Source organism: Suricata suricatta, chromosome 1 (assembly GCF_006229205.1).
Source record: "Suricata suricatta isolate VVHF042 chromosome 1, meerkat_22Aug2017_6uvM2_HiC, whole genome shotgun sequence".
In the NCBI taxonomy this organism is placed as follows: domain Eukaryota; kingdom Metazoa; phylum Chordata; class Mammalia; order Carnivora; family Herpestidae; genus Suricata; species Suricata suricatta.
In genome coordinates, this window is record NC_043700.1 from 151,930,861 (window position 1) to 151,947,747 (window position 16,887).

Genomic DNA, 16,887 nt, shown 5'->3' on the forward strand with positions numbered 1-16,887 from the left:
CCCGGGCCGCCGCCGCCATCCCGCTGGCCGAGGCGGCCACGCACGGGCGCCGCAGGAGGAAGTGCGGGCGACGGGAAGCCTCGACTCCGGGCCGCCCCAGCCGTGCGTCTCTCTCGCCTCGCCGCCGCCGCCGCTTAGTGACAAGCCGGCACCATGCGGGAAGAGGCAAGGCCGGGCGAAAGGCTTAGCATAGGCCGGCGTCCACAGCAGCCGGCTCGACCCTCCCCTTTCCCGGCGGCGGCCACACGACTCAGCCAACAGTCTCGCTGCGACCCAGCCCAATTCCTCCGGGCCCCGCCCCTGCCCGTAACGGCCTCCCATTGGCCGGGCGTCCGCCTCGGCGTCGTGACGTCCCCAGGCAGGTCGAGGTGCGGCTCGCGCCCTCTTCCCATTGGACGCAGCGCTCCTGGGAGGTACCCGGCACCGCGTGACGTTCCTCTTCTCGCATCCTTCCCGCGCCCCACGCGGGACCCTCCCCCACTGAGGCTGCCCACCAGCCCCGGGCTGCACGGCTCGTTGCTTTTGCTCGCAGCCGAGCCTTCTGCTCTAATATCCGGACCGGCCTGCGCTTCTCTTAGCCTTTCCTATATGTCAAATTAGTTGGAGCGCCTGGCTACGTGGCATTCGGTGCGGGAACCGCCACTACTAGCCCCGTGCCGCACTCCCTCACTATTCTCAGTGCAGCCTTCTGTAGTGGACGGTGGTCTTACAGGGTCAAATGCGATTGTTTAAAACAAACCTCTGGAGTGGGACTTCGGAAGTAACCTAAAAATCCTAAAGGCTTGTTTTAGATATTATTTGTTTGCCTGGAATCATCCCCGGGCCAGAAACATTTAAAGTCTTTCCATTTTGGATGTTTTGTGCTGCACCTTAGCCTGGCCTTTTAACATGGTTGGCTTTGGAAACTGGATGGTTAGGATTGTTGAAGGATGGGCATTGGCTCTGGCAAGAGTGGAAAACAGGAAAGGATGGTTGCTGGTTGGGCTTGAAAGTATTTTTACATCCTATACAGAAAAAGTTGAGCTATTTTGTTACCAGCAGTTTGACTAAGAGAGTGCTAACCATGTGACAATATCCTAAATACATGTATGTCCATATATTAAAGCTGTACTTTGTGAAGAGTTACAGAACGTTATCAAATATAAGAAGAAATGAAGCGACCAAAACAATCTGTGGCAAAGTGGGCAAACCTACTTTGAGTTCATTGAGGATATCATATTATGTCTGAGTTAGTAAAGTTTTTGCCCATGCTGTTCTTCCTGTCTGTAATTAACTTCCTCCATTCTATCGCTGTAAACTCCTACTCCTATTTCTAAAACCTGTTCAGGCCTGACCTCTCGGAAGTCTTCTTCCAACACCTCCTCTTACAGAATTCATTACCCCTGGCTTCATGCTACTATAGCTCATACATCCTTCTCCTGTTGTGTAAGTGACCAGGATGTCTCCTACACAGTTTGGCACAGAGGCACAAATGTTGTGCCTCCCGATTCATCCCCAGAGTGCACATGCTTGAGCCCTCATAAACCAGGAATAGAAATCCCAGAAGTCCAAACTATCCTACCTTCAGAGCCCTCTCCTTTACAAATATAGGCTTTTCTGTGCTTAAGAGGTGGCTGAAAAGGAGTCTGGTGACTCAGTCTAATGGCCGGGGCAGAAGGGTGAATGTGGCCAAACTGGCCACGTGTCCCTGATGCCTGGAAGGTGCTTTGCTTATTTTCCGGGGTGGGCCAGCCACACTCCAAAGCTCTCTAACAGGAAGTGTTTCTGGCCGAATTCCCAGTTAGATGATGCAGTGAGGATTAATGGATAACAGCTATAAGATGCCTGGGCACTAGCTGCTGCATGTGAGGTGGCTCAGCGGCAAGGCAGCAAAGCTGTTTAACGCAAGTAAACAGTAACACATTGTCACCACGGGGAACCTGCACAGTAGGTCAGTACAGTGTCAGAATCTGGGCCTGAATAGGGCCTTTCCAGCCTGTCTCAGTGTCACCTTGGTCCTGTGGACTGCAGACTCTGCCATTTGAGGCCCCTGGTGTCAGATTCCAAAGTAATGAGCTGTTTGCACCATTAAGAGGGCTAATCAGAAACCTGGCTTCACCACTCCGAGGATTTAGCTCCATCATTGTTCTGACCTCACTGGTGATCACGTCCTATAAAAAAATAAAAATAAAAAAGACTAAAATCATAGATTTCCTGATACCTTTCTTGACAAACAATTGGAGCTACTTACTTAACCCCCTATCCAATAAGGATATGTGAGAGGCTCTGCAATTCCAAGTTGTTTTTTCTGTCTCAGTCTATACGGAGTCCCACTGCAGTGTTTCACTGGCAGGCACCCTCCTGGGTAAGAAACCCTACCACACATGCGTTACACTGGATTTTAATTTTTTTTTTAATTTCTGCCTCCTTACAGAGAGTTCAGCTTCTAGATGGTAAGATTATGTCCTTTATCTTTATATCGCTAGCACTTAGCTGACTTCCTAACACGGTAGTTGTGATAGCCATTATGACAGTCATAATAATAGTGTCGATTCTGATCCAGGCAGTGTACTGAATATGTGATGGGAATGATCTCACAAGGTAGCTTCCAGTAACCTCATTTTTACAAATTAGAAGTCTGCTACTTAGCTCAAGAAACTTTCCCAGGGGCGCCTGGGTGGCTCAGTCGGTTAAGCGTCCGGCTTCGGCTCAGGTCATGATCGCACGTTCGTGTGTTCAAGCCCCGCGTCAGGCTCTGTGCTGACGGCTCGGAGCCCGGAGCCTGCTTCAGATTCTGTGTCTCCCTCTCTCTCTGCCCCTCCCCGCTCATGCTCTGCCTCTCTCTGTCTCAAAAATAAATAAAACACTAAAAAAAAAAAAAGAAACTTTCCCAAAAAGGACACAGTTAATACATGGCAGAATTGTGCTGGATACCTGCCTACTGACATTTAACCATGCCCTACTTACTGACCATCAAAATCTATAAAACCAGCCAATTAACTGTGAACATTTCTATTATCTGTTAGAGGAAAATGCCCTTTATCCACTCCAAGTTCCGAAAAGGAGGACTATTTCCCGGCCTCGCTCAGAGATGTGGCCACTGATCCAAAGTAAGTTTAGCCAGGGTGCCCTAGCATGCTGAGCTTAGCACTGCCCCCTTTTTCCTCTCAGGAGGTCCTTGTCTGCTCTGAGCCCAGCGCTGCTTGCAAGTGGATGAGACAGCTCTTGATTCTGGAGTTCAGTATGAGCCTGCACCCCTGTCTGCCAGACCTGAACTCCCTCCCTCCAACGTAACCGCCTGTTTGTCCCACTCTTTGTTTTCCTCTTCACGTTTTCGGAAATAGTGAAGAGGCAAGCTGTTTCCTGAGCTCCCTTAGAGACGTCTCCTGCACTCCTAAATCATCAAGGGGTGGATGAAAGCTTTTTACTTTAAACAGTCCACAGAGTTAAAGGCTGATTAGAGAAGCCAGGACAGGGGGTTTTGAGAAAGAAGCGGAAACCAGAAACTTCACGTTAAGAGCCAACTGAAGATCATTCAAAATTAAAGAGAAAGCACTTGGCTAATTGAAACGTAGGTAAATGACAAATAGCAATTTACAACTTGCTTGACCTTCTCAAGTCTTCAAGCACTTCTACTTGTGTGAAATGAAGAGTAGTACTGCTTCCCATGGGCATGCTAAACCCTTCAGATGACAGGGGTCTGGCCTTTGCAGGAGGCTGCTGCTGGCCCAGAGGAAAGGGGGCCGCCCTTCCAGGGCCCCCTTCAGACTTTCCTAAGTTTCCACACCCAGACTGCAAAGTTAGAGAGACTGCTGAAGACCTGCTTCATTCTCATTCATCAAACCCTCTGCTTGCTGTCTCCATCTGGGTGTCTCACAGGCCTTTCAAATAAAGCAGGAGCAGAACAAGTCTCTTGATTTCCCTCCCCAAATCTGTTCCTTTCCCAGCCTTCCCATCTCAGTAAATGGAACCTGCAGCCCCTCTGAGATTCCTCTCATTTCCTCGTACCCCACATCCAATCCACCAGCACGTTGTCCCGACTTCTAAAATAGGTCCTGGGGGTACCTGCGGGGCTGAGCCGGTTAAGTGTCTGACTCGATCTCGGTTCAGGTCATGATCTTGTGGTTCATGGGTTCAAGCCCTGCATCAGGCTCTGCGCTGACAGCGTGGAGGCTGCTTAGGTTTCTGTCTCCCTCTTTCTCTGCCCCTCCCCTGCTTGTGCTCGCTTCCTCTCTCAAAATAAATTAAAAACCATTAAAAAAAAATAGATCCTGACTCTGTTCATCTTCTTCTATCTCCTTGCCAGAGTAACCATCTTGTCCAAAGTAGATGTATGTCTCACCTGGACTCTATAGAAAGACTTCTAATTTACTAGTCCCCCCCACCCCTCGCTTCCATTCTGGCCAAAGTTCAAATTTAAAATGAAAATAAATCATTTCATTCCCATTTAACATTATCTAATAGCTTCTAAGTGTCCTTAGAATAAAGTCCAAAGTCCCTATCTCTGAATTAAAGTTCTGTGTGATCTAACTCCTGCCTTCTGTGTGACTTCATCCCGTGGCTTTCTCTACCTCATGTGCCATGCCCAACCAAGCATGCTGACCTTTGTACAGAACTTGTTGCTCCTCTTGAATCACTCTTTCTTCAGATCTTCCAGTCTCATCACTTTGGGTAAATATCACCTCCTCGAGGGAGAACTTCCCGCCCATCCGTCTAAAGTAGGTAGACCCCTCCCCCACTTACCCTGGTCCCTCTGTCTCACTGTGTTATTTTGCTTTGTTTTTTTAAACTTTTTCATGGCACTTATCACTATCTAAACGTACCTTGATTTTCTGACTGTTTATTCATTTTATTTATTATCTGTATTCCTCCACTAAAATGTAAGCTCCATTAGGGCAGGAATCTTACTCATTTTTCTCACTGTATTCCCAAGGTCTAAACCAGTGCCTGAGGGCACTTGGGTGGCTCGGTCCGTTAAACATCTGGCTTTTGATTTCAGCTCCGGTCATGATCTTGTGGTCTGGGAGACTGAGCCCCACATGGGGCTCTGCACCGTCAGCACAGAGCCTGCTTGAGATTCTCTCTCTCCCTCCTTCTCTCTCTCTCTGCCCCTCCTCTGCTCATGTGAGGAATCTCTCTCTTTCTCTCTCACCCAAAATAATTATAATAAAAAAACTAAAACAAAACAAAAACCCTTAAAATAGTGCCTGGCTGTACAACACACTCTGATACAAATGAAGCATTAGTTTCATGAAATCATTAGAATGAAAAGAAAAGACAAAAACAAATCTAGACACAGACATAGTTTGGCTCAAAAACACAGATTTCTGATCTTGTCATAGTTTCATCTTTGAAGGTCAGCCTCCTTGCACACTCATACATTCCTCCCAAAGGGGCTTCTATGCCTTGTCTTCGGCCTTGCCCTGAGAGACAGAATTCATCCTACTTTCTGCTCACATCCCAGTGGCCTTGAGTTCATTCACAGCCAAAACCAAGAATCAGTCTTTAACTCACCATGAACTCTTCAATCCACAACACCTCTCTTCCCCCAAAGGATTGCCAGGTCCATTGAAGGCTGACAGGGACTGTCCCCAACCTCTGTCCCCTTTGCTCCTCCCCTAGATTAGGGGACATCCTCTCAGGCCCAGCTCCCTCCATTGTCAAGTTAATGCAAGAAGTTTGGTGATGCTATTCAGGGAAGAGAGCCATTGGAAATTGGGGGTTGAGGTGCTCTTTCATTAACATAAGACTTGAGTATCAGTAAGAAGTTGGGTCAAAATCATGTGGACTAGAGGAATACAAATTTTTGTAAAAATGTTTTGAGAGAGAGAAAGAGAAAGACCGTGAGTGAGGATAGGGACAGTGGGAGGGAGAGAGAGAGAGAGAGAGAGAGAGAGAGAGAGAGAGAGAGAAAGACTCAAGCAGGCTCCACACTCAGCAGAGCCCACTCAGGGCTCGATTCCACGCCCCTGGGATCATGACCGAGCCACTCAGGAGCCCTCAGTACAAACTTACTTGACTAGATGAAGGTCTTTAAAATGAGAAATAGGTCACAGCCGTGGAATGGAAGACCCCCTGCTTCCCACCTCCACGCCTTGAAAGCTGTGCCATGAAAAGTCTGTGGACATTAAGACCTGCCCCTCTGTCCACAGGCAGGTCTGCTATGAATGGGGCATCTCAAGGGTAGAGAAATGCCACGCTTCCAGCAGCAGCAGACACACCTTCCTTTGTAGACACCAATTTGAGAACGCTCTTCTGGAAAACGATGCAGATTTTTCATGTGAAATATCCTGGGGGTTACATTCCACTAAATACAATAGAAAATCCAAACAATGCCTAGGATACATTAGATAGGAATGTCTTTCCCTGTGGCAGGCGGTTCTGCGCCCAGCCAGCAGCTCCGCAGTGATCAGGGGTCTGTGCTCTTCCAGCTTTCTGTGCGATCATGGCCCAGGATGGTGGCTCGCGGAGCTCGGACAGCCGGTTCCCGGAAACAGGACGGAGGACTGGCTGGGAAAAGAAGAGGACACAAGGCATGTATGTATCTCTTACGGCGGCCACCGCAAATCAATCATGTCTGCTTACATCTGGGTAAGAACCTAGCCCCATGGCCACAGTTAACTGCAGTGAAAGTTGGGAAATACCACAGGTGTGTGTGTGTAAACACAGAGAAAGAAACTTACTTTAAGGAATTGGCTCAGGTGATTGTGGGGGCTGATGAGGATGAAATGCTCCAAGCAGGCAAGCAGGTTGAAAACTCAGTCTTTTTATATTGTAGCCCTGAGGCAGAATTCCTTCTCCAGGAAACCTCAGATTTTGTTCCCAAGGCCTTCAGTTTATTAGAAGAGGCCCATCTACATCATTAAGGGGAATCTCCTTCACTTAAAATGATTACAGATGTTGGTTGGGGTGGCCAGCTGGCTCAGTGGGTGGGGCACACAACCCTTGATCTTGGGGGTGTGAGCTTGAGCCCCACATTGGGTGTGGAGACAGCTGAAAAGGTATATTAAAAAAAATGATTGTGGATGTTAATCACCTTTACAAAATAGCTCCACGGCAACAACTAGACTAGTGTTTGAACAAATAATGAAGCAACATGGCCTAGCCAGGCTGACACAGAAAATTAACCATTACAGTCACTAGTTCAAATTTTTAAAAAATAGGTGGTGGCCAGACCAGCACCTATCTGTGCGTTGGGTTTGGCCGGAGCCTGCCAGTTTGTTTATCCTTCCTCCATATGCTGGAGCAGAAAGCTTGGTCCTTTCTAGACCCATGGTGTACAAATACGCTAGCCACACACCCTCCATACAGCTGGAATCCTACATGTGTAGTAATAGGAAGCCGGCAGTGAACATGCCAAAGTCACACCCTTCCTGGGAGACTGTGCTTCCATAAAACAGCTAGTCCTGTGTGTGTGTGTGTGTGTGTGTGTGTGTGTGTGTGTGTACCACTGTGTTGAGGAGATGCTGTATGGTAAACAATATGATTTTCTCTCTGACTGCTTTCTAGCTCATTAAATTATTTTCACTATAAAATCCAAGCTTCTGGTGCTAGGTAGTCATTTAGAGAGGCTCAAGAGGGAGGGATGAATGGGAAAGGTGGGGACTTGGGGCTGACAAAAGCCCCAAGGCTTTTCCGTCTATAATTACCAGTCATTCACACAGTACCTTGGAGACAGAGGAATGCCCCTCTTTTCCACACATTCCCCAGACAGCTCTTTTTACCTTTGTTTTTCTCTTTCAAACTAAACTTTGATAGAGTCAGCCTAGAAAACGGAGGCGTGCTACAAAGTCATTTTGTTACTGACTTGTAAGATAAATGAATATTAAGGTATATCTTATAAGGTACGTATATGTGTTTGTATAACTATATATATATATCTTCCAAATATTTATTTTCTGATTCTTATATGTATTGCAGTGTTTTTCCTAATTTTAAAACACTGATCATGATGTCTTTCACTATAATTTTGGGCATGCATGCACCTTTTCTCAGTCTATTTTAAGAAGCCAAACATTAGAAATGAGGTTAAAATGGGTCCATTAAGAGCACTGACTTACAAATAATACCACTTAGACATCCATTATGTTAGTAACAGTCAAGAAGATAGAACTACAATTGTTTTGGGTAAATACATGTCTTTTCTAAGTTTCTTAACTCCTGTAGTGAATTAGTTTAACAACCAGTGTACAAAAATAAAAACAATTATGATCAAGTGGATCTTTTTTAGCTTTACGGGAAGCCAATTTGGTTTATCTGGTATAAGCTGTATTCCCTGTTGTCTCATTTTCAAATGTAAGTCATCTCTATTGGAGTTTTCTCAGGCAGAGTTATTGGAAGAAGTCATTGCAGAAGAAACCAGAAGAAGGGGGACCCATATTGTGGTGGTCATTTCTCTGATCTTTGGAAAGATAGCTCTCCATACTTAAAAATCAGAGAATGCTGATGGAAGAGGCAGCGGGCTTCCTCTGTATAACACACCTGAGTTCCCCCTTATTTGGTGGATGTTTATCCCTGTTAGACTCATTCTTTTCAATGGCAGAAACCATAATTTTAATGAGTTTGCCAACGCATGGGAGCCATTGTCTGAAATTGTTCTTTTGTGATATCTGCTTTGGATCAAATACAAACAGATTTTTCCTTATGGAGAATTCTACACTCTAGCTCACAGTATTACACTGTTTTACTCCTTTTTTCTCTTTCCTTCCCTCTTTTCTTTTCTCTTCTCTTCTCTTCTCTTCTCTTCTCTTCTCTTCTCTTTTCTTTTCTTTTCTTTTCTTTCTTGAGATAGAGCACAAGCAGGGGAAAGGAGCAGAGGGAGAAGGAGAGCGGTTCTTAAACAGGCTCCGAGATCAGTGCAGAGCCCAAAGTGGGGCTCAGTCCTGTGACCCTGAGATCACGACCTGAGCTGAAATCAAGAGTCCGGATATCAACCAACTGAGCCACCCAGGTACCTTGTTTTACTCTTAACATAGATTAAATGTCTATTAGCTGATAGATTTTATACAGGACACATTAAGAACATGCATTTTCTTGCATTTCTTGCTCCTTTCCACACTGGTTAATTTTATCTATTTTGAGAGAGAGAGAGAGAAAGAGAGAGAGAGAGAAAGAGAGCGCTTGAGCAAGCGCAAGCATGGCAGGGGAGGGGCAGAGAGAGAGCAAGGGCGGCAGGGTGGCGGGGGAGAGAATCCCAAGCAGGCCCTGTGCTGTCTGTGCAGAGCCCAACGTGGGGCTCTATCTCCCAAACCATGGGATCATGACCTGAGCCAAAACCAAGACTTGGCGCTTAACTGACTGAGCCACCCAGGCGCCACTCCTTTCTACACTTCTTAGGCATTCACAGCCTCCAACTGTCTTCAGTAATGGCTTAGGACAAAAACTGTCATGCTCTTACCTGTGCTCAGGGCTGGCTACATAATTCGCTGGGCCCAGTGCAAAATGAAAATGTGGGACCTCTGTTCAAAAAGCAGGGAAAATATGTGCAGTTTAAGGTACTAATGTAATAGGGGTCATAGTGATACAGGAGCAATTATGTGAACTTAAAAATTACAAAATAGTATCTTCAGGGTCAGAATTTTATGTAATGCAATAAATAATAATAGTTCCTTAATATGATATCTTGATTGATGATGAAAATTTTCTGGCTTATTTGTTGGCAAATTCACCACGATTTATCTTCATTTTCAATAGGATGAGAAATTCACTTCATGCAGTTTCATTTCATTAGATAGAAGTCACTCTTGGCAAAGGCAAGATCTCAAATAGATTTTGCTCATTTTCATTCTGGAGAAGATCTCTCTGTTGATGCAACTATTAAGAATGTTTTATAGGCCATGACAACACTAAGAGAACTTTCTAATAAATTATTTTGAAATATAACTTTTAGTACTTCTAGAGTGTTGCTTCTTGTGGAACAGTTTCTCTAAACAGATTTAATTCCTGATACAAATTAGGAATCTGAATTTAAGCATAAACTTATACAGTGGCATTTTAATGTTTCTTCACACATAAGGAAATGCTTACTAAAACTTGTGGAAATCACACACACAACTGAAATGGCTTCATGATTTGAGTATAATTCGAAGGGCCTCTTTGTGTGGGTGGGAGACGAAAGAGCAAGGTTTCGAGGTGTCTATAAGGTTTCATTAAATAGTCTCTTTTAATAGGCAAATCAGGGTCCTACAGCTCCATCAAGTAGCAGAAGTACTTGCCTTGGGGGTCTTTCTTGTTTCACTTACTATAATAATTTGAGGGGCATTTTGAGGGGTGCCTGGATGACTCAACTGGTTAAGCGTCCAACTCTTGATTTCCGCTCAGTTCATGATCTCATGGCTCATGAGTTTGAGCCCCGTGTCACAAACAGTGTGGAGACTGCTTGGGATTCTCTCTCTCCTTTCTCTCTGGCCCTCCCCCTTCTCCTGCTCTCTCTCAAAATCAATAAATAAACTTTTTTTAAAAAGTTTGAAATTTATAGTAATGAAGACAGACCTTGTCAAGGCATGAAAATGAAAGGTAGGCCTGGATATTGTAAGGCAAGTCATGAGGAATGCTCAATCTGTAGGCAACCATGCCCTTGTGAACCCCTGCTAACCAGTTTTAAGGTCCAGCCACATTCCCCAATGCCTTTTCATCTTGATGATAAGTCTACGCATTATGAACAAGTACAGTTTATTAGCGTCCATGCCAAGAATGGCACACACAGATGCTTACTCGATTCTGACATATCCTCATGCTATCAGGGGTTCTGCATCAAATCACACTGCAAATCACTGGATTTGCAATCCAGTGAACGCAAATAAAATTCATCTGCGTTAAAAGCCTGTGTTCCTCTTACATAAAACAACAGTAAGAACAACCACAAAATTTAACAACTTGACAATCTGGAAAGTTGTTCTGAGAAGGAAAAAACATGAAAGCATATAAAATCATGATTGTGGATAGGGTAAACTGATTTGTTCTGCACATTGTGGAATCCTAGGATGGAAAAGCAAAACTCTTGGAGAATGAAAGAAGGAGTTCTATAAAAACAAAAGTGGGGGCGCCTGGGTGGCTCAGTTGGTTAAGTGTCCAACTTTGGCTCAGGTCATGATCTCACAGTTTTGTGGGTTCGAGCCCCGCGTCAGGCTCTGCTGACAGCTCAGAGCCTGGAGCCTGTCTTCGGATTCTGTGTCTACCTCTCTCTCTGACCCTCTCCTACTCATGCTGTCTCTCTCGCTCTCTCAAAAATACATGAAACATTTAAAAAAATGTTTTAAAGACAAAGGTGTAATAACCTTAGAGAATACATGATCACCAAAGATAAGATATTACTGAGATTATGAACAAGAGGCTCAAAATGGATTTAGGTACATTTATAATAGATTGATAAATTATAGATTTATAATAGATTGATAAACAACATTTTACATTCCAGTGAGAAGAGACAGACAATAAACTAATGAGCATGAGTGAAAAAGCACATTGTAGTTTTTCTTTAGAAGAGGGTTAGCCATTGCTATAGAACAAACCACCTCAAAACAAGGTGGCTCAAAACAGTATTTGTTACTGGTGCTAAGAGCAAAGGGAGAGGGAAATGAGGGAAGTTACACTGTGACTTTAAATAAGGTCACCTCATTGAGGTGACTGTGGTAAATGGACTCTTAGATGGCCTCTGATTGTCCACACCTCCGGATTATCCTGCCTTTGTACAACCCCCTTCGAGTGTGGACTGGACCTAGTGACTGCCTTCCAACAAACAGAATATGGCAGAAGTGGTGGGATGTCAGTTCCAAGACCAGGTTACAAAGGCTGTGTCTTCGGTCTTGCACGCTCTTGCTTGCTGGCTCGGATGGAACCTGGGTACCAGGAGCTGCTCTGTGGAGAGATCCACACGACAGGGACCTCACAGGCACCTGGCCTTTCATTCAATAGCTCACAAGGCACTGAATCCTAACAACCAGGTAAGTGAGTTTGGAGGTGGGTCCTCCCTGGGTGGAGCTCACAGATGAGACCTCAGCCCCGGTGCCTCCTTGACCGAAGTGAATCCTTGAGGCAGAGACACCCAGCTAGGTGGCACTTCAAATCCTGATGCATAGAAACTATCTTTGCTGTTTTAAGCTGTTAAATTTGGAATACTTGGTTCCACAGTGGTGGATACAGTGACTTGAAGGAGGTGAGGGAGTTCGCCATGTGGCAGCTACCTGGGCAGAGGGCACAGCCAGTGCAAAGGTCTGGACAGCGGACCAGGAGTGACATGTAAAACGAATGGCAAGGAGGCCATTGTGCAGGAAGAGTGAAGGTAAAAATAGTAGGAGATGAAGTAAGAGAGGTGAGTGGGCGCCACATCAAATGGAGGCTAGGAGGTTATTATAGGAATTTGGCCTTTATCTGAGAAAAACTGGGAGCTGTTGCAAGGTTTTGAGTCTGACATGATGTGATATAAATTTTTGAAAGATCCTTCTGGTTCATGTGGAGAAAGCAGGGAGACCAGTTAGGAGTCTGTTGCAGTAAATTATGCAAGAAATGATGGCAGCTCCAATCAGGATGGCAGTTATAAAAGGGATGGATTCTGGATATATTTTGAAGGTAGAACCATAGATTGGTTTGTGGAGTGGGAGGGAGAGAGAAGGGTCAAAAAAGATGCCATCGTTTTTGGTTTTAGAAAGTAAAAACGGTAAGACTGTGGGTGGATCAGCTGTGGGGGATGAGGAAAATCAGAAATTAACTTAATCATGTTGAACCTGAGATCTCTATTACACATCGAGTAGAGATGTTAAGTAGGCAACTGTGTGTATGAGCCCAGAGCGCCGGAGTGATGTTTAGGCTGGATTTATAAATGCAGGGGTTGTCAGCATATAAACAGTATTTAAAGCCCTGAGACTGGATGAGATCACCGAGTGCAGAGAGAGAAAGAGCAGGAACTGCAAACTGGCACGCTCCCTCCACGCAATCAGAAGTCAGAGGAGAGGGAAGGAGTCTGCAGAGGAACCTGGGAAGGAGCAGCCAGGGAGACAGGAGGAAAACCCAGAGGTGTGGCGTCTTGGGGACAATCAGGGCAAGTGATCTAGGTGACGTGACCAGCTGCTGGGGCAGCATTGGGACAGATGCCGAGAAGTGACCACTGGGTAAGGCAGGGTCGCTAGAGACCTTTCCTGGAGCAGGTTCACGGCCATCATGAGGTCTACAGTGACCAACATGAGCCGGACGCTGGAAGAACAATGTTAGAATCCAGTAAATCTGTCTAGTTTTGCTGCAAAAAACAAAACAACCAACCAACCAAACAAACAAAAAAACCCCGAAATCAAAACACAAACCACATAAACCAGAAGGGAACTGCTTATCTGGTGAGGGAAACGGGGGTTAGAAGGTTTTAAAAAGGTACTTCTCTGCTTATAGAAATGTTAAGAACAGGGCAAAAACGTGATGATCCAGTGGGAGGAAGAAGTGCTCAATAGGGGGCCTAGCTTTGGGGAGAAATCCAGAGAGATTGTTTGTAGTTTCGGGAAAAAATTGTAATGACTTTGAAATGAGCAAAAAATATTGCAGGTTTCCTTTCTGGCACACAGTTTGGGCTGTCCGCCCTTGTCTTTGAGCTATTTTACAACTCCTAGACAACTGATAGGAATGCAAGTAATTCTTTTGCAGAGACATACAAACGAGTCTTGTCTGACGGAGGCACGAGTGCTTTCCCTCTCTCCACTGTAGACACTAGTTTTGCAGCTTTGAAGCAACTAATATGCATCTATGACATCCATTTTGGCGTGCCTTCTTATCCACACACGTGCCAGCTTTTAGGCGTTCTTCATTGAACTGGTTCTAACATCGTATCGGTTCCATCATTGCTTAAGGAGTTAAGTGAAGTTGTTGGCACATGTTCATTTCATATTTGCATGAGAATCATGATTTTACATTAAAAAAATTATTCTTCAACAATAGTGACAAGGGAAAGTAGCATATCCGGGGGCAGATGCTTAGGTGGGTGCAGGAAGTGGTGGTGACCTGTGGGGTTCTCTTCCAGCAGCTTCATTTTCCTGGGCACAGAGATGCAACAGTCAGCAGACCGCTCTGCTGCGTGAATGGACTAGAGAATTTCAATATGGTCGCAGCATTGAAGACCATTTGAGGTTAGTGGTCACGAATCTGGAGTGGGCCATCTGAGGACTGTTGTTCTCCAGCTGCGGTTCAGCTGTGTGACTGCACACACAGAGAGCGGAATCTAACCAGGGTTGTGGCTTTGCTAAGTCAGGAGGAGGAGGCAAGAGTTGAGGATCTATATGAAGAACTGATTATAGTAATTTACCTGGAATTTAAGCAGGGTAAGGAGATAAGGGAAGACTTATGGGTGAAGGACAATAAAAATGCCATGAGACCAATAGACTGCAGGTCCCAACAAGGTGGAAAGATTGTTGAGTTGCAATCTTAGAACAATGAGCTGGAAATACAGGGGTTGGTAGTCAGAAACTAAGCAAAATATTTTTCTCTATTTGGGGCCGACACTACTCTTTGAGGGTCACTCACCTGTCCTCCAAACTCCCCCTTTTTGTGAGTGGAAGCACAGATGTTTTGTTCTTACGGTCTTTCTCAGTGAGATTGGTTCCATGAAATCAAGTCTTTCAAGAGTGAACAGAATCTGCAGACAGGCAGCATGATGAGCCTGGTGTCTGCTATGGAAGGCTGCTCAGTTTGAGCACTGCACAAAGGACACCAGGCACAAAGGGTGAGTGGGGTTGAGATCCAGCCCGAGCTCTGCTCACTGAGCTGCAGTCCCATCACCTGCTGTCTTTTGTGGCCACAAAGGTTCATGCTTTGCTACTCGGGGGATGTCCTGAGCCAGGGACATCCTGGTTAAAATCCCGTGTGAGCCGGGGAGCCCTGGTAAACACTGCACACAGGCCAGGAAGTCTTACCAGAGAGCTAGGCTCAGGAGACAGGTTTCTTTCTGCTGAGAAATCCCTTGTGTTCTTTTGTCTACATCCTTCCAGAGCTGAGACTCTTTTTGGAAGAAAAGACTCAATACTAAACTTTCTCAATCATGTGTATGGCGTAGCTCTTTAGAATGCAGTTTTTGCTTGGATGATTGTTTTGCTTTCCCTAAAACCGATACCTGGTTTTCTAGGTCACTGGTATGTGAGAAACAGGAGTATGTGTCACATGAACTAGTTGTGGATCACTGCCACCTCCACGGATTCTTGTCCATGTATTAGAAACACCTTAGGTTAGACTAACATATGTAATTTATAATAACCAGTTAAGTGATTTTTTCCCCCTAATAAGCAATGTGAAAGAGTGGGCAGAAATTGCTTAGAAGGTGTAAAACATTTTTACTTGCTCATTTAGTATTTTAAACTCTTCTTTAATATATTGGTTCATTTTGATGTGCGTTACTTGAATTTTCAGGGAGTTATACAAACAGGTCTATTAAGTGCCATGGAAAAACACCTGAAAAGGTCCCCTCTTTTTTGGTCGGAATTCTAGCCATAACCACTCATTGACTTAAAAACATAATATGGAACATGGTTTTGTGGACACAAGATGATCCATGCTCACCGGCAGCAAATGCTAATACAGAGGATGAGGTGCGACTTGGAGACTTAAACACGGCGGCTTTCAGCACACTTTGCAGTCACCGGTCAGTCCAGGGGCCGCTGTCAGGAGGAAGCTCAGCGTCACTGCCCCTCACTTACAGGAACGAGGAGTGGAAGGTTGAGGCTATTCAACAAAGGCGCCAGGAGATCAAGAATCTCCACCCCCACCTACTCCTGGGTTCTCCCCGCGAAGAACTCGCCAGCTCTCTCTTAAGGCACACGGAATATTCGCAGCCAACACAGGGAGCGACGCGACTGTGATCTAGCAAGCACGGCACAATCTCATTCTCCACGGTTAAGCTGTCCTCAGAGACGCTCGTTCTGAACCCCCTGGGGGACATCACTGCTTCCTCCTGAGCCTTCGCCTAGAAATGTAAGGCTTGGGCAAGGGAGGGAGAGGGAGAGTAAAGAGTGTGCAAGAAGTGTGAGTGGGCCCGAGACTCCGATACTGCAGACTGGGAACGCCTCCTAAAGCCCCGGATGCGGTTCTTCACAGGGCACGTACAACGAAATTCCAGAACATCATCCAAATTCCTAGACTAACGTCGGTATAAGATGGTACGCTACAGCAAAATACATCCCCCCCCCCCAAATAGTTTGCTATTAAAAATCCATGCCACTTGTGTGGAAATTAAGACCAAACTGCAACGTGCTTTACATTTCCCGGGCAGAAAGTTTTGTTCCTTACTCCTGGTCCTAAGGATGGCAAATCTAAATGATAAATGGAATAAATATGTTGTTTATCTGAACAGACCGAGCAGATGACTGAAGTGGCATTTGATGGATGGGAGAGGGAGTGCCATGGCAGGAATTATTTAAAAATCTTTAGGATGTGCTGTCACATGCATATATTGAAAGTTCAGATCAGAAAGATCTCAATTTAGCAGCTTTCATTTACTAGTCCAGGGACGGGGGTGGACAGGGTGTTCTTAGACTGTGCATTTGATTACGTGTCTGGCTAATAATGAGGTTCTTTCTCCCACAGCAAGGTACACATTAGTGCAACCCTTGGGGAGCCAGAAGACGAGGACACCTGCGTCAAAGCAATCGCGTCACTACTTGGGTCACGAAGCCAGGACGTCTTACGTCGCACAGAACTGCAGTTCGTACTGTGTTGCTCAGGCTGTAGTATTAGTATTATTTTTCAAGTTCTTGTGCTTTTAAGCCATGCGTTTGTTTCCCTTTGGTTTAATCACGGGTATATATTTGTTAACAAAAACTTGTATAAACTTTATTCTTAAAAACTTCAAATTCATTTCATTAAAATAGTTACTTGGCAAACACTCTGGTTTGGATACACACGGACACGGCTGTAGCACTATCCAGTCTGCAGCGAAGATCA

At 45.3% G+C, this 16,887-nt stretch overlaps 1 long non-coding RNA gene across 1 annotated transcript; it reads right to left on the minus strand.

Annotated features, from left to right (window-relative positions):
* Positions 1-2,087: 2,087 nt before the first annotated feature.
* Positions 2,088-16,802, minus strand: LOC115285534. The gene is made up of 3 exons (XR_003905570.1): positions 15,508-16,802; positions 6,201-6,489; positions 2,088-2,150 (listed from the first exon to the last, which is right to left on the minus strand). It is a non-coding gene; the product is annotated as an uncharacterized LOC115285534 (long non-coding RNA).
* Between the last annotated feature and the right edge of the window lie 85 nt (positions 16,803-16,887).